The 19,259-nt window shown below is 35.2% G+C and overlaps 2 long non-coding RNA genes across 2 annotated transcripts; both read left to right on the forward strand.

Annotated features, from left to right (window-relative positions):
* The first annotated feature begins 4,295 nt into the window (after positions 1-4,295).
* LOC145630803 (uncharacterized) lies at positions 4,296-7,828 on the forward strand. Its single transcript, XR_014112253.1, has 2 exons — positions 4,296-4,416; positions 7,586-7,828. It is a non-coding gene; the product is annotated as an uncharacterized LOC145630803 (long non-coding RNA).
* Positions 7,829-14,098: 6,270 nt separating this feature from the next.
* LOC145630804 (uncharacterized) lies at positions 14,099-16,805 on the forward strand. Its single transcript, XR_014112254.1, has 2 exons — positions 14,099-14,370; positions 16,595-16,805. It is a non-coding gene; the product is annotated as an uncharacterized LOC145630804 (long non-coding RNA).
* The last annotated feature ends 2,454 nt before the right edge of the window (positions 16,806-19,259 follow it).

Here is a 19,259-nt window from a genome sequence, read left to right on the forward strand (position 1 = left end):
AGCCTAAGAGTCACCACCATTTGACTCTTTTCAATAATATCTTTTCACACACTTAGCTCTTGCGGCCTAACTTTAGTGTCACTATCACACACTGCACAGATACATGACTAAATATATTTCCCTTAGGAACCCTTTGTCATGAAATCTTAATACAACGCTGAAGCATGCCTTGTCATATCAAAATCGCTCATCAATCGTAATCATCATTGCATCATGAAGTATGAAGTGCTTAGCCTCCGTGCCTAAGTTACCCAAATGCTTTCATCATTGAGTCAACCATTGAGATAGCCTAGGATGGATTAATCCTTGAACCTTGAGAGATAGTATCAAACAACATTTGACTAAGCTCATTCAACATGCATCTTCAAACTCTTGATTTTCTTTTTCACGTCTTTCTTTTTCGGGAGAAAGTCGGTACCCTCCATAATTGACGGAAAATTTTTGCTTTTTTTGCATTTTCGAGTCGCACGATCACATTACAAAGCACACACGAGTCATGTACACATTGAGTCATGTCGTGTCAGATAACTTTGATTTGAGTCACACATGTCATTTCACTTCGAGTTGAGTCAACCTCGAGTCAGTCAACATATCGAGTCAAGTTTATGCCTTAAGTCGTGTCAAGTCGATGAGTCAAGCAACGTTAAAGCCTTAGGTCAACCCTAAGATGATTAAAAAGATTGGCAAAGTTCTATAGTTAAAAATAAACACAGGTGCAGCAGAACAGGGAAGACCCTATCACAGCATTCGGCGACAGAGTCAATTCCTAGCGCCAAAGATATCTCAGCAACGACAGAGCTCGAAGCCTCCCAGAAAGGTGATTTCGACTTCATACAGCAATTTCGGGTTCCTTGGTACGCTAGTTAGCCCCTATAAGCAATTTGACATGATTAAGTAGTCAGTTAGATTACAATTGCAATAAGTGATCGACCTGATGAAAGATCGTCTCACTTAGCTTAAAGCGCCTAGGCATTGGCTCAAAAGCAGAAAAGGCACCGACATACAGGTTCAAAGCAAAAGAGCGCCGATGTACAAGCATAGCGGAAGCAAAGTTCGAGCGAGCTTTAAAGATCGACAAGTGTTGGTCTTCGGTAATTTTCTTTGGAATATTATCGCAACAACTGAGGATGACTTCAAGTAAAGTTATTTTCGACGGCATTCGCTAAGATTGTGGAGGTTGTCACCAAAGATTTGAGAAGATGGCACGAGATGGGCGGTCTTCGACGGCATTCGCTAAGATTGTGGAGGTTGTCACCCAAGATTTGAGAAGATAGCACAAAATGGGCAGTCTTCGACGACTTTTGCTATGATTGGGAAGGTTGTCACTATGATTCAAGAAAAGGCTCAAGATGTAGCAACATTGATCGACGGCGTTCCCTAGATTGCGGAAGATCGTCAAAACAAGCAGCAAGATGGCGTTCCATAGATTGTGGAAAGTTGTCACAAACAACTGAAGGTAATTTCAGGGCGAAATTGTCTTCGATCATAATTCCTGAGGCATGGAAGATGATCATAATACGGATGAGAATTATTTCAAGAGAAATAATTTTCGATGATATTCCCTTGGACGTGGAATATTATCAATGCGGAGGAGGATAGTTTCAGGCGAAGCAATCTTCTAATTTGGAAGCAGTTATGGGCGTAGCGGTTTTCAAGCGGGATGACATTCTCTAGCTTGCAGGAGGTCATCAAAGCAAATCGGTTACTTTCAGAGACGTGTGCTCGACGGTGCAAGATACGCGTTTCTTAACTCTTCTATCTGTTTAACTAATGCTAGTTTTGCAGGTATCGGCGTTACAAGATTGATTTAGGATCGTAGAACGTTCTGAATCATTCTCCGTCCCTATCGTTACTTTGACTTTTATTTTCGAAACTTGCGTTTCTCCAAACTCAGTCAAAGTGGGGGCTTCTGTAGACACCCATTTGTGTCTCCCCAAAACCAAACCCGGTGATGATTACCTTTCACGTCGAATCATAATGAAACGAAAGTGTGGAAAAGTCTAGTGTTGCGGAAAGCTTTTATTTTCTTTTCTCTTCTTTCTGTTTTCGAAAACCCACTCTATTTTATGAAAACGTCCATTCCAGTTTAGTTTGGTCCATGATGAGGGTCCAATAATGGTGTAATTGGATGGTACTTGAAAAGACCTTTACAACGATATATTATAAGCCCAATTCCGATGAATATTGAGGAAGTTATGGCCAAAATACTAAACTGGGCCCAAACCGGATTTTACCTACGACCTAATGATCATGAGGAGGGACCAAAGGTTTAATCCTATTCCTAAACTAATTAGGATTGATTAGAATCTTCTATAAGTTTCTAAAATATCTTAATTATCCTTTTTTGAAAAGATAAGATTAAGGAATTTGATTTAAATATAAACTTTCCTTTTTTATAAAACTTTCCTTTTTTATAAAACTTTCCTTTTTTAAAGTCCTAATTCTATTCGAATTTAAACATGTTCAAAGACAGTCAGATATTATTTTCGTGCCTCATATTTTTTATCCAAATTTTATATGGTTGGATAGATCTTTAAATTATCTTTCCAATGATATATTATAATATTAAATCCGAGCTATAACGAAAAAGATATGAATGAGACATGAAACTTTATCCAAAACTGATACCGTCCTACTATTTCGGCTATATCTTTTTATCTACAAAATATTTTAATCTTATTTTAATTGGGTTGGAAAGTAGACTTCAAGATCTTTCCAACGACATATTATATGCCTTATTTAGACTTCTGGATCAAAAGATATGATAAAAACAAAATCCGTAAAAACTGCTGTCTACGAGTTTTATTTCGATTCGAATTTGGATTCTTTTCTTAATTCTTCGACCCTCTTTTTTCCTATAAATAGAGGTCATATCTCCCCTTTTTCAATCACCAACTCTCATCAAGATTTTCTTGACTATTCTCTCTCTCTCTTTTTCTAAATTAGCCTTTTCTCAAATACAAAATTCCGCATTCACAAGATCTAGAAACACCTAGCCATATTCGAAGTTGCCTTCGCCCTAGACGTGAAAGGTTTTAATTTCTGAGGGTTTGGTCCCAAATCTCTATTTCAATTATTTAATTTAATTTTTTTTATTATTATTTTCCTTGAAGTTACTAACGTGTGTATTTTGTTATTAGAAAGAGGTACGAGGCATCCACGTAAGTACTTTATTGGTTTTAATTGATATTATGATGTAGAAATCATGCTTAGGTTGTTATTATGAATCCTAATGTTATGTTAGGGCGTTTTGATCTTCCTAGTATCATGTCTAGGGTAACTCTAATATCAAGTATGATTAAAAGTATGATGTCTTTTATTTTCTTCCTAATATTTTTTATTGTTAGTATCATGTTAGGGTTAAAGGTTTGATTTTTATTGCTTAGTGACATGCTAGGGTTTGTTATTAATCTTGTTAGTATCATGCCTAGGATCTTGCTATTTTTATTATGCTTTAATATTAACATGAACATGATTATGATTATAATTGTTATTATTATTATTATAATTGTTATTCATGATATTGATTATTTATTATGTTGCTTGATATTTATTTATTGCTTGATCACCTTTATTGCATGTTAAAGGGAATTGGTATTTGCAATCACGCTTAATAAGATAATTAATAATCTTGTTTAGGGTTAACTGTGATTATAATTCAAGTGATCGCCAATAATAGTTTATTTGTGCATTAAATTCAACCAATATAGATTAAACAGGTTTAGGGTTAATCTATTGATTGTATGTTAGTCAGAAAGCGCACATGAATACGAGCAGAATAAAGTAGAGGTCTATTATTAGGGCAGGTTCAATCTCTTTTAGGTTGGATTTGTACCATCATCCCCGAACCCTATTTTGGTTCATGACCTTATGGAGTTGACGATCTCTTGGATCGTTAAGGAGTGTAACCTTCACCTCGTGAACGGTTTACAAGTTCCTAAAAAACTTGTTGGCGACTCTTTTGCTCTATATTCTTCCCTTTTGGACGCCACTGTACTTTAGTGTATGATCACAGTGGGGTTCGAGCTAGTGGGATTTTAAAGGCTTGAAACTATTCCCTACAATCCCCGAACCCTATTTGGTTCAAGACCTTATGGAGTTGACGATCTCTTGGATCGTTAAGGGGTGTAACCTTCACCTCGTGAACGGTTTACAAGTTCCTAAAAAAACTTGTTGGCGACTCTTTTGCTCTATCTTTTTTTCCCTTTGGACGCCACCGTACTTTAGTGTATGATCACAGTGGGGTTCAATATAGGGGTAATGCTTGAAATATTCCCTACAGTCGGACACAACAATCTTCTTCTTAAAGCGCTTGTTGGACAATTTTCTCAAATTGTAGGTGCAATTTGTCAAGGGAATGCATCTCCGGGTCTTCTAAACAAAGCATCTGAATTCTTAGGAAAGGCAAAACATCAGGTAACAAAGTCACATTTTTCTTTATAACTGAAATCAAAGCTGAAATCCAGAATTGAATTTAGATATGAAGTTCAGAACTGAATCCATAATTTAATTCAGAACTGAATTCAGACCTGATTTTTTGGAAGTTTGAATTCAGAACTAAATCCATTTATACTGCTTGTCTGCCTGCTCCACTGCTGCTTGTTGTCCTGCTCCTCTGCCTAATCTGAATGCCTGAGATGTCTACGACTTATCGTCCATCTTTTGCTGCTATATCATGCTGCTATATTTGAGCTTAAAACCATGATATAAAGCATGATGGAATGGAATATTATTTTATCTGTAGTTCTATACTAATGAATGTGTGGGATTTCTTTGCTAAGGTTGAGCAAAGATTTAGGTTGCTTTAGATATTGTGAGCCGCTCTGATAATGTTCATAGAATAGATCAGCAATATAATGAGATTTGGGGATTCATTTACTACATAAGAAATAGCTCTTGAGTTTTTAAGGGAGAATGAATACTTTACCTAAAGAACCTAAATCCAACATAATGGTTTTGTCCAGTATTTTCTCAACACTTACTAGCTAACATGTCAACTTCCAATCTGTTTCCCTTTGTTTAGCTAACATGTTAGCTTCCAATATGTCAGCTAACTTGTCTTCAGGGGGAAATCATTGATGTTTCTTTCTTGGCAGGTTGATTTTTTTAAAATAAAACGCACATATGGTTTTCAATTAATGATTGATTATACTGTTATGATATGAATGATTAGCATTTTCAAGTCCTAAGGTCATCTTTGTGCACATGTTATTTGATAGTATCTTATCTCGATAGATGATTAGGATTCTCTTCTTGTATTTCTTCAGGCACTAGTATAATTACTAAGCGTATTTCTTCAGGCACTAGTATAATTACTAAGTAAAAATGTGAACTTCACTTAAAATGTTGAGTGCTTTTCCTGTGTTCTGATAATAAGTGTTGAAAGCATAAGTAGCATGAGCAAATACATTATCAGGCTCATAGCAAGGCTCGCCTGCAATAAAGGGGAACAATCCTCTTGTCAACACCATCTCTTGCAGTACAATAAGTCTGGTTTATTGTATTATTAGACAAAACAGACCCATACTGATATAGACTGGCTTCCCATTTGCATTGAATAATCCCCAATTCTTTTGTGAGGTGGCCCCATTGTAGACACCTAAAAATGTCTCCCCAAAACCAAACCCGATGATGAACAACCTTTCACCGCCACTATTGGTCGGGTTAAGTATTTAATCCCGAGAGTGCTTAAAAAATCGTATTTGATTAAATTCATATTTTTGAACAGTCCATGGACTAGTCTTGATGTTTGGAAAAAGCATAGTTTTAATTTCAGCCCAAACTTATTATTTAATTTTAGCCCAAACCTTTTTTATTTTATTGTTTTGTTATTTTTGGCCCAAACCTTTTGTTTATTTTTATTTGATTATTTTCTTATTTTATCCCAAATAATAATAAGTCAGAAAAGGCCCGAAATTATCAATCGGCACTTAAAATGCCGAATGAAATTAGGGTTAAAAATGTATTTAGACAGAAAAGTGGGCTGGAAATTCCCGCGCCACGGTAGACAGCCACCGTGTCACGGGAATCCTTCCAGTCTGACGGTGGGATTTCCCGTGACACGGGAAGTCTGCCGTGACACGGGACATTCCGTGTCTTTTCCGCGTAAACCCTTAACGCGTTTTCTTTCCCGTTTTCTGAAAATTTCCCGCGTCACACCAAAATTGCACCGTGTCACGGGAATGTTTCCCGTCTGACGGTGGGACTTCCCGTGTCACTGTACAGTTTGCCGTGTCACGGGATACTTTTTTAGGGTTTTTATCATTTTAGGGTTCCGTGTGCTCCCTCAGCACATTTTCCCTATAAATACCCCTCATTTCTGATGTACGGGGCATCAATTAATTCTCTGGTTATTTTTCTCTCTTCTATGTTTTAGCCTAAAAACTATCCTACCCTTTTTCATTTCAAAATTCCTTCTTCAAGTGCTCAAAGGAGTCCATACTTTACTCGTGGTTCTGTCATTAAGCCAAGGCGTGAAAGGTAGAACTGTTTGAGGGTTTGGCCCCAAATCAACTCTACTTTATTTAATTTAATTTAATTATTGTTTTATTATTTCCTTGAAGTTACTAACTCGTTTATTATTTTGTAGTTGTAAACAAACAGAATCAAAGTAAGAATCATGTTCCTTTTATTTCTATTATTTTTCTAACGATTTTATGTTGTTGGAATTGTGATTAAATTGTTTCCAATATTAATGTTTGTTCTATTATATTTATTGATCACCATATTACATGTTAAAGGGAATATGTAATTGAAAATCACGCCTAATAAGATAATTTGGACAACCGGTTTAGGATCCTTTTTAATCTTGTTAATTAATTCAAGTGATCACCAATATTTTAGAATTATATGTGTGCATTAATATTCAACCAATTTAGTTAAATAATAGTTTGGAGCGAATTGAATATTTTGTTTGTATGCCTTTGAGATCACAGGAATGCTTTTCAATATAAGAATCGAGTAGAGGCCAATACGGGCGAATGTGACTCCATGACTCACTTCGTACCATCATCCCCGATCCTCCTTTCGTGGTTCCGAACCATATGGAGTTAGTAATCTCATGGATTATGAATGGGGTGTAACCTTCACGGGTCAATCGTTGTTTCCTTCGTTGTCCCTTTATCGTGGTTGCCTTTTATGATCCGTGAACGGTTTACAAGTTCCTTAAAAACTTGTTGGCGGCTCCCTACTTTCCTTGTCCCTAATCGTGTCCCTAATCGTATGTCAATTCCCACTTCCTATGAGTGCCAAGCATATTCACCACATGCTTTTAACGTAGGCGCACTTCGAGCGACGCCTACACCCATCCTTTGGCATCCCCCTTAGACTGCCAACCTGATGTTTGGGTAATGCTTGTGTGTGTGTGTGTGTGTGTGTAAGATTGTTGTTATAAGACTGCCAGCCTAACGTTTATAAGATTCATGTTGTAAGTGTTGGCATTCTCAAAGACGTTTGTGTAATGCTTGTGTGTGAAATTCAAAAATGCTTGTGAGTGTGTATGAAATTTAGAGCTTGTGTGTGTGTGTATAAGCCTATATTGTGTAATGTACTAATTTATACTTTGTATTTTTTTTTTTTTTTGAAGATTGGAAAAGGCAATGTAGGTGCAACAAGAGAATAGGCCGGGACACTTGAGCATCAAAACAAGCAACTAAATCGTCTATAACGCCGTCATCTATCTATTTTGGTTTTTAGTCTTATTTCTATTAGTGATGTATTTATTTAGGGATCGGACAAGCTACTATAATATGCGACTTTTTTTTATTATTATTTTTATTAATTGTGTTGATGTTTTCTTTTATAAATTTGGTAATTAACTACGCACTCTTATTATTGTTGATTAATTATTGTTTTTTTTTATCTGATCTAGTTATATAGAATATTTGTTTATTTTAATTTTAATGTTATTAATTTAATTTATGATAAATTTAAATAACTATAATGTATATATGACGGTAATATTTTAATAAAAGGGAAAAAAAAGCTTAAAAAAAATTCTAGACGCTTTTTAATGTCTACATATTTGCACATCTTCAAATTTCAAAGAGTTTCCCGCCATACCATAAGCTGACACGAATAAACGCAAGACAACAAAAAGCGTCGCTAAATTTGATTATGTGGACAGGAAAAAGCGTCGCTAAAAAACTACACACATTTGGAATAATGCACGAAATACGTAATTTTCGACGCTTCGTATATTAGTTTGGACACTAAAAAGCGTCGAGAATCTCGACGCTTTTTTGTGTCCCTGAAAAATTTTCGACTCACAGATTTTCGACGCTTTTTTGCAGCGTCGATAAATAATTTTTTGACACTTTTTAGCGTCGAAAAAAGGCCTAAAAAGCGTCCAGAAAACACTCTTTTTGTAGTAGTAGCTTCCAACAATTCTCGGTAAGATAGCCCCTACCTTGGTGGTACTTGCAATGTGCATTGGGGTTCCAATTAGCCGTCCTCTTCTCGGCTGGTGGGTCCCCAAATGGTCCAATAGGAGCTATAAGACCTTTTTCATTTAATCGGTCACATGCGGTGTCATAACTCATACCAATAGGAGTAAAGTTCCTCCTAAATGGTTTCTTTTTTCCTTGATTATTCATAGCGAGGACTTCACTTAAGTTAAAGGTGTGTGCCAACATTATTTGAGTGGGTGGTTTTGGAAGAAGAAGGATTGTCGTTCTTCTTGCCTTTCCAGCCACTGTTGGAGTTATTGTTAGCAGCTTTCAGCTTAGCCAGGTCGTCTTCTATTTGTATTCCAATGTCATAGACAACCTTGAATGTGTGGAGATTATTCTGGTATTTAAGATGCTTGGAATACTTCTCTTGAAGGTTCTTGATGAATAACCTCACGGATTCTTTTTCACTTGGTACCTCGATCATTTTAGCTGAGGTTTCTCTCCATTTGTTAAAGAAAGAGGTGAAACCTTCATTCTTCTTCTGCTTGAGGATCTCAAGTTCCCTATAGTCAGTCTCAACTTGAATATTGCACTTGTATCTATTAATGAAATCGTTTACTATAGATTCCCAAGTAGAGGTTTTTTCTTTCTCAAGAGAAAAGAAACATTGTTGGCAAACGGTTTCGAGAGATAGGGAGAACAAAGAGGGAAACACCTTCTTGTCAATACCCTTAATACTCATTATTGTTTCGAAGGCTCTTAAATGAAAGTAAGGGTTGTCAGTTGCTTTGAATTTCGGGATGTCGTTGGCATTGAACTTCTGCAAAAGAAGTTCCTTGTTCACCGAGACCCCTTGTGAGCTAATTCCTTGAAACTTATAGTCACTAGACAATTTGCTCAGACTCTCTTGCATGAGGTCCATCTGTTGTTGTTTCACAGGATCATCAATCTTGAGGGTTAGGACCTTTAACGCCTCGGTCACAGTAATCAGTTGGTTCCTAAGCTCATTAACTTCCTCTTGAGTTGTCATTATTGTCTTAGCTTTCCTTTTAAGAGCAATGGGTTTGTCGAAAAGTTGGACTTGAATAAAAATGTTGTCTTTAATCAAACGCGCGCGCGCCCTTCCTTTCTTGACCACGCGTTGGAAATTAAACCATTTTTGTTTTAATTACTTGACTCAAATTGACCTTGACTTTACGGTTTGAAAAAGAAAAGGCAAAAATAGGTGTATATTTTTGGCAAAAATAAGGTATATATTTTTGGGAGTTAAGTATAGGGTTCAAACAAGTTGATTTATTTGGAGGATTAATATCCGACTTACCCCCCTAAAAAAATGACGGAAAATACCCGCATACAAGACTCCCTTAAACATGGTCAAAGTGTACATTAGTGTGTGCTTTATATGGTGAGTGTAAGTGACATGCTTTGACTCTTGTGTAAGACCATGGGACTTAATGCTTAGACTCGATTAATGACTTAACAAGGTATTATTACCAGTAAAAATCAACTGAATTGACTAGAAAACTGCTCAATTAGACATAAGGTGATGACTCGAGCAACAAACCGAACTGTCGCCAAAATGACAGGACTGACGCCTCTCTTTGCAGTGTAGCGCCAGACGACAGGACTGTCGCCAGGCGCTACGACCCACGGAGTGGCGCTACAGTTTAAATCTTGGCGCCATTGCTGGAACGTCGATCTGGAACTGCTTTCGGTATTATTACTCTACAGGGTATGCCTAAAGTCGTACTAAGTCAACTCTGATTAAATTATTAAACTTTATTTACTCAAATTAATTAATTAATTAATTAGGAAAAATTCTATTAGTCATAAATCAATTTATTTAATCTTAGCACAAGTCAAACAAACGGTTAGGAAAAACACATAGAGTATGCACAACCAATAATGCACAATTAGTCAAGTAGGCACAACATGATGCAATGAGTTTGCAACCTAACCATGGCTCTAGTTCTCTAAAGTTCGGGATATGGGTTGGTCAACAGAGGGTCCATGGTTAATTGTCCGGATGCACCGCGCGGAAGCCTAACTGTGAAGGGTTGGCGCGAGTGGATGGGACATCGCAAGTTTAGAAAAACTCGCTTCCATGTTTTGGTAAATTCAACATTCTCGGATGTACCCTTTGTTGCTCAGAGCGTTCAATCAGGTAGATGGAGCATGAATTCCCAGGGGGGTTATGTCCATATGTAGAACACATATGGGTTTCAGAAAAGTGAGAAAAACTCAATCAGAAAGTAGGATCGAGCAAACAGTGCTAAAAACTGGTCGAAATTAGAACACATATTTCTGGCTCGGTATTGGAAGAACTTGGCGCCAGCAAACAGAGTCCAGCGCCACCTTTTGGCTTTAACGCCTGGCGACAGAAGCTGTTGCCTGGCGCTAACGTCAAAATGTTGGCGCTAGTCTTTGTTTGCTGATGCTAGTTCCTACATGCCTCAGCAGCTTTCTGTGCTTGATAAAATTTTCCAGTTTCGCGCAGCATTATTTCGATCCTAGTTGTGAAAGATATTCCTCAAATTTCCTACGTGTAAAAATCCTATGTTTTAACTCATTACGAGTGGTCTTTCCAATGAGATCTTTTTTATGCATATGACAATAATGTTAATCAAAATTACGCACATGAAATACTTAGAACTTTTCGAGTCTCATCCACTCATTCTAAATCATTGCCGAAATAAATTTCAGGAATTAAAATAGAAATCCTCCCTAGTGGAGTCGCCAAAAACTGTAGGGAATATTTCAAGCATTACCCTTATCTTGAACCCCACTGTGATCATACACTAAAGTACGGTAGCGTCCAAAGGGAGGGAAGCTAGAGCAAAAGAGTCACCAGCAAGTTTTAGGAACTTGTAAACTGTTCAGGAGGTGAAGGTTACACTCCTTAACGATCTAGGAGATCGTCAACTCCAATAGGTCTGGAACCATGACTGGTAGTTCGGGGATGAAGGTACAAATCCAACCTAAAAGAGATTGAATCTGCCCTAATAATAGGCCTCTACTTTATTCTGATCGTATTCATGTGCGCTTTCTGACTAACATGCAATCAATAGGTTAACCCTAAACCTGTTTATCTATGTTGGTTGAATATTAATGCACAAATAAATCTATTATTGGCGATCACTTGAATTATAATCAAATTAACTCTAAACAAGATTAATAATTATCTTACATAAGCGTGATTACAAGTACAAATTCCCTTTAAACAAGCATAAAAGGTGTGATCAAGCAATAAACATCAAGCAACATAATAATAATCATAATAACAATTATAAAAAATAATCATGTTAAAGCATAATAATAACAAGATCCTAGGCATGATACTAACAAGATTAATAACAAACCCTAGCATGTCACTAAGCAATAAAGATCAAAGATTTAACCCTAGCATGATACTAACAATCATAAATATTAGGAAGAATATAAAAGGCATCATACTTTTAATCATACTTGATATTAGCATTTTTTAGTTGTCACCCTAAACATGATACTAGGAAGATCAAAATACCCTAACATGACGCTAGGAATCATAATAACAACCTATGCATGATTTCTACATCATAATATCAATAAATCAATTAGAGCACTTACTTGGATGCCTCGTTGTAGACACCTAAAAATGTCTCCTCAAAACCAAACCTGATGATGAACAACCTTTCACCGCCATTATTGGTCGGGTTGAGTATTTAATCTTGGAGTGCTTAAATCCATATTTCCATTTCATAAACCAACCCAATTCCTAGCCCATTTCCCCAAATCATAACTTATTTTCCTCTTTTCGTGCCTTTAAACCCAAAATAATTCATTTCGTGTCCTTTAAAATCATTCATTTCGTGTCCTTTTATAAAAATATTTAATCCAGTTTATTTTGGTCCATAATCAGGGTCCAATGATTAAATAGTTGGATGAGGATTTTAAAGAGCTTTCCAACGATATATTATAAGCCCAAATCCGAGTTATAACGAATAAGTTATGGCCAAAATATTAAACTGAGCCCAAACTGAACCTAAGCCCACCTTACCTACGACCCAATGATCATGTGGAGGGTCCAAATGATTTAATCCAATTCCTAAACCAATTAGTATTAATTAGAAACTTCTACAAGTTTCTAAAAGATCCTAATTATCCTTTTTGAAAAGATAAGATTAAAGAGTTTGAAATTGAATAAAACTCCTTTTTTTAAAGTCCTAATTTTATCCGAATTGAAAGACGTTCAAAGATAGACAGATATTATTTTTGTGCCTCAAATTTTTTATCCAAATTTTATATGTTTGGATAGCTCTTGAAATTATCTTTCCAATGATATATTATAATATCAATTCCGAGCTATAACGGAAAAGATATGAATAAAATGTCAAACTCTATCCAAAACTGACACCGTCTCACTATTTCAGACATATCTTTTATTCTATAAAATATTTTAATCTGATTCTAATTGGTTTAGAAATTAGACTTCAATATCTTTCCAACTATATCTTATTCATCTTATTCCGATTTCTGGATCAAAAGATATGATAAAAACAAAAACCGCAAAAACTGCAGTCTATCGAGTTTTATTCCGATTTAATTCGGATCCTATCTTGTTTTTTCGACCCTTCTTTTTTCTCTATAAATAGAGGTCATATGTAACACCCCGTATTTTTGAACCATTATTTTATGTGTATTTAAACCTAGTAAACCTAATTTCTAATTTAAATATCAATTTCTAAATTGAAATGTTAATTTCGTTATTTTAATATAAGGGTAATCCCAAGCTTTTGAAACCCTAATTATAATATTTTGACAAAACTTTTGAAAGTTATTATTTAAAAGGGTTGTATATTTGAGTTTTAATCATTTCAAACTGTATTTGACTTGTCTGAATTGAGATTAGCTTTAAAGGGTGATTCCTTAAGTTTAAGTTTCAATTCAGATATTTAACCTATTAAAATTGATACAGGTCATCATGGGTGATTCCTTGACTACAGTGTCAATTCTATATGTATAAAATGATTTTAGGGTTTTTAAGACGTTTTACATTCAATTGTATCAATATCGATAAGTAAAGTGATATTGGGTGAATCCGTTAACTCGTTTATCGAATTGATATTGTTTATAAACTATTCTTTATTTTATATTTATAAAACTCATTACAATGTCCTTTAATTATTTAGGTCATTATAAATGAATAATATTATTGGTTTCGCATTTTGTCTTTTATGTCGCTCTTTGGTACATATGACCTATATATAAATATTTTTTTGTAATGTGATTTAAATTGTTATTTTCATTATTATTATTGAGATATCAATAATATAATCTATATTGTTGTTTTTGAACGTGTTTTAAAATGTCTTCCGTTACTTTCCTTTCCTGGTCTAATTTTGGGTCAACTAGCATTTATATATTGGTCGGGTTTTTGCTCAAAACTTCCATGACTAAATATATTAGGATAGGCTTGTTTATTAGCTTTCCTAATTCCATTCTTAAGCCTACATTAATCATTCAATCAAGCCCATAAGTGTAGCTTAAATTAGGGTTATTTGAAGCTCATTTGAAGCCCAATTTCTCTCCCTTTTCACGGAAGCCACAAGGCTTGATTACTGATCAAATTCAATTCAAAGTAACCCCCATATTTACCCTCATTAAGCCTAATTAAACCCAGCAATGTACTGCCCAAAACCCTTTCACTTCCTCTTCTCATTTCACGTACAAAGAAGTCAGTTTTCTCCACCCAAAAGATGCAGCAACTCGCTTTTCTTCTCCCCATCTTTTTCGTGGAATTCAAGGTGGAAATCAAGGGGAAATCAAAGCTTAACTTGCTGCCATAATCTTTGCCAAAATCGTGCTCTATCTCTCCTCTAGAACAAGCAAAAACGAGGCAAGGGAACAAGACTGTTTGGGTGGGTGTTGTGCGTGTGGTTGCTGCTGTTTGTGTGCGGTGTTGCTGTCCTTTTCTTTGGGTTTTGGTGGCCTATATATCAAGGTAACTAGCCTTTCTTCCCTTAGGTTAGAAATGCTAGGTTTTAGGGTTGAATTGATAGGTAGAAATCATGTTAGGGTTAGATTGATTTGTTGATTTTCGTTCTTGATATGTATGTCAGAATTTCGTGTTCAATTAAGGTGATTTTGGGTGTTTGAATCATATTTTTTATGCTTCAATTATCTTACAATCAATCCTTAATATGTGTATGATATTTTGTTATGATTATATTATGTTTGTGATGATTTTTGGGGTACTTAAAACTGATTATGTAATCTGATTATGTGCGTATAAGTCTGCAGTGTATGTGGTGTTTATTGGTCATGAATGAGTCATGAATTCAATGATTTTATTTCTTATTATTGTAGAGGATTGTTTTACGATCGATTTGATATATTATGGGTAAAATTTGGAGGTGTTTAAGGCCACCAAACAACTGAAATTGTGAGCCAATGTAGTGCTGCCAGTGCTGTGTTTGGACGTGTGAGTAGCAGTATTTTAGGGCATGATAAACTCTTGCTATTGAGGTTAATTGAATATATATCTTCTAGATTATCATTTTAGGATTATTATAAGTTTATACCATAGCGAAATTCCATGTTTATATGCAAAATTCTATCTTTTTATGAGCATGTATATTCTAAACTCTTGGATTGCTGACAGCATGTTTAGTATATCTTCTTAGGTCTTAAATTAATTATCTTGATTGATTTTATTGCCTAATTTGAATTAGCATCATGTTAGGATATTCCCTAAATTGATATAGCATGATTTTATATAATTTAAGATAGTTTAAAGTGCCTAAATTAGTGCAACATAGCTGCTGCCTCTAATCTGCTAGGCGTGTGAAGGATGGTGATTTTCAATTGTGTATTCCTTGATTTCTAAGCGCAAATGCATGTTTAATATGACCTATTGTGTTTTTAGAGTGTGTACTAAAATGGGCTAAGCTTAGTTTCATGTTTAAGGTGGGTTTTTGGGTGATTTGGTATAATTGGTACTGCTGTACATTAGTGTAGGGGCTGCTGTAAATATGATTTTAATTTGGCATGTTCTCTTTTGAATTTTAAGTCCGGAATGGTTTTATATGATGCCTAATGAGTTTACGTATAAGCCTTAATTTTTATTTTGCATTTTAAGCATGTTTGGTTGGGTTTTTATGATGATTTTCGGAGTTACTTGTTGTTGTCCTGTTTTGGTTGTTTTATGAAATTCTAGTTTGGATTTGTTGTTTAATAAAATGAATTTATGGGATTTTTATTATAACTATTATATGTTAGTTGAATTTATATGTTAATAAGTGATGTGTGAATTTTTGGGTATTATAAACCCCTAAAGTGAAATATTTCTATGTGTGGGTTGTAATTGTATTGTCGACGTCGTAATGCTTTAGAGAAGGATAACACTGTCTTTAGCATCACTTCGCCAAGAGTTGTGAATGCACTTAATTGTTGAATTTCGATAATTAATTATATTCCCAAACTCAGACGATACCTTTTGTGTTTTATTAAGTTGAAGTGTGTTTTGAAAGGGAGTTTCAATTGAATTTAAGAAATATGATTTTCTTATGCAGTTTGAATTGAGTGTAAGACCATTTTTGGCTTCTCTGCACATTTCTGAGTGAAATATATTGTATTATCTATTTTAAGTGATTTTTGAATTGTGTGTGGGGCCATAGTCGGGTGTGAGGCCGAGTTGCTTCCCGATGGTTAATGAACATGCTAACTACCTGGATTGCGAGTCTTAGGTAGCTCAACCTGGGTTAATTGTTGTCGTCCGGGGGTGTGTAAGACCTTATAGGCATCTACCCATAACCGGGAGTTGGCCAATCTTAGACACGGTCTCTGCGAGATGACCGGGGATTCGTCCTGACAAACCTTAGGAAGTGGATTGCAAGGCCACTAGCGTTCCCTCCATGCCAGTTCTACTGTTTTGAAGGTTTTGGGTTTGAAATATTTATATTATTAAATTATTACTTATTTGAAGTCTATATATTATTATGATTGAAATTGAGTGTTTTAATATTGATATTTCTGTTTTAAGTTTATTTTGAAATATTTCATTGTTTGTATGGTTTGATGGTTTTAAGTGATTTCATTTGAGTTTTCAAGTTGATTATGGTTATGGTTTCTTTCTGTTAATTTAAGTCTAAGATCTTCTATTTCTGATTTGAGGGAGAACTGCTAGTTGCTCCCCACTGATTGTGGAACGTTGTTATAATTTGCAGGTTTCATTTGTTTATTTGATATCTGTGACGATGGGATGGGGATTGAGAGTTTAGAACCTAACTTTTAGGCTTGTATGCCTTTGTTGTTAGTTTACTGTTTAATTACTTTGAATTTAGTCCAGTTTGGCCGATAAGGGTTGTTCTGCCCTTGGCTTTTTTAATGTAATTGATTTGTCCGTGTTAAAGTTTGTTTGCTATTTTCTTTTGTTCACATAGTTTGCGCTTAGCTTAAACAACTTAATTTGGTTGTGTGAATGAGTTAAATTTGTCCTTTGGACATAGGTTAAGCTTGACTTTGCCAATCGAAGTTAAGTAGCCTCCCGTTCAAGCGTAATTCCGCTAACGCTTCCAGTTCCAAAAGGACGGGGTGTTACATCATATCTCCCTTTTTTTAATCATCAACAAGATTGATCACAAAATAATTCTCTTCTCCCTCTTTATCCTAAACACTAGCCTCCCTATTCTTCCATAATACTTCTCCTAAGCACTCCAAGGAGTCCATACTTAAACCGAAGTTCTATACTTAAACCAAGGCGTGAAAGGTATAATTAACTGAGGGTTTGGACCAAATCAACTCTACTCTTAATTTAATTGTTTCAATTTGATTTATATTTTAATTGAAGTTACTAACAGTTTATTCATGATGTAGCAATTCAAGGAAACGCGTAAAATGAGTAATTGATTCACTTAATTACTCTTATTTTTATTTTTAATATTTCTAGCATCATGATTAGGTTTATTATTTTATTTGACTAACGCTATTATTGTTAAATTGCTTCCAATATTAATGATAATTCTATTATATTTTTTATGATCACCATTTTGCATGTTAAAGGGAATATGTAATTGAAAATCACGCCTAATAAGATAATTTGGACAACCGGTTTAGGTTCCTTATTAATCTTGTTGTTTAATCAAGTGATCACCAATATTTTAGAAATAATGTGTTGCATTAATATTCAACCAATTTAGCCTAATAATAGTTTGGAGCAAATTGAATATTTTGTTTGCATGCCTTTGAGATCGCATGAATCACTTTTCACTATAAGAATCGAGTAGAGGCCAATACGGGCGATTGTGACTCCATGACTCACTTCGTACCTTCATCCCCGATCCTCCTTTCGTGGTTCCGAACCATATGGAGTTAGTAATCTAATGGATTATGAATGGGGTGTAACCTTCACAGGTCAATCGTTGTTGCCTATCGTTGTCCCTTTCTTGTGGTTGCCTTTTATGATCCGTGAACGGTTTACAAGTTCCTTAAAAACTTGTTGGCGGCTCCCTACTTTCCTTGTCCCTAATCGTATTATGTCAATTCCCACTTCCTATGAGTGCCAAGCATATTCACACATGCTTTAACGTAGGCGCACTTCGAGCGACGCCTACACTCGTACCTCTTTCTAATAACAAAATACACGCATTAGTAACTTCAAGGAAAATAATAATTAAAAGAATTAAATTAAATAATTGAAATAAAGATTAGGGACCAAACCCTCAGAAATTAAAACCTTTCACGTCTAGGGCGAAGGCAACTTCGAACTTGGCTAGGTGTTTCTTGGTCTTGTGAATGCGGAATTTTGTTTAGTTTGAAAAGAGAGAGAAAGAGAGCTCTAGCTTCGAGAGAGAAGAGAATTAGAAAATTCTTGAGAATAAGAGATTGTAGATGATTGAAAACAGAATTTTAAGAGGCTATTTATAGAGAAAATCAGCCAAAAAAGATAGAAAAACAAATCAGAGTTTCGACGTGAAAAAACGAAGTTAGCGCCAGGCGCTGAACATTAGAGCCAGGCGCTAACGCTAGCGCCAGGCGCTAATCAAATTTTTTACGTATTTTCTAAATTCAGATAAAATTTAACCGTACAGAGGGCAAAATCGTATTTTCCTTAAAAACACTCTTTTATTCTGATTAAATCTCTAAAAAGTCAACAAAAGTCAATTTATCAATGCTAATTGAATTAGGAATGAAAAGAACCTTCTAAAAGAATCTAGAAGACTAAAATCATTCCTAATTGCATTAGGAATGATAAATCCATATTAGGCCCTCCTCTAGATCATTGGGCCGCATATAAGGCTCAAACCGGGCCCATTTCAGTAATTTGGTCATAACTTCCTCATTATTCATCGGAATTGGGCTTATAATATATCGTTGGAAAACTCTTTTCAAGCCCCATCCAACTACGCCATTATTGGACCCTTTCTATGAGCCAACCAAACTGGATTAGCTGTTTTCTTAAAATAGGTTTTCAAAAACAGAGAGAAAAGAAAAGAAATTAAAACTATCCGCAACACTAGACTTTCCACACTTTCACTTCATTCGATTATGATTCGACGTGAAAAGTACTCATCACCGGGTTTGGTTTTTGGGAGACACAAATGGGTGTCTACACCTTCATAAAAATCAAAATGAAATTGTATATCACCAAACAAATGAACTATTGGGTATTAATCCAGGCCAAATTCGAACAATTCAAGATAATTGTGTTATTGGTTTAAGTTGCCTGACGACTCCATGCCTTCTTGATTTTTTTTTTTTTTCCTGTTTGCCATCATCATTTTTTCATGCTATTGCATGGTCTAATTTAATTTATCCATGATTCGTAATAGACAAAAACATATGAATCACTAGATTTGAACAAGAATATATAAGTGTTGAAATGAATCAATT

Source organism: Chenopodium album, chromosome 5 (genome assembly GCF_948465745.1).
Source record: "Chenopodium album chromosome 5, dcCheAlbu1.1, whole genome shotgun sequence".
Classification (NCBI taxonomy): Eukaryota; Viridiplantae; Streptophyta; class Magnoliopsida; order Caryophyllales; family Amaranthaceae; genus Chenopodium; species Chenopodium album.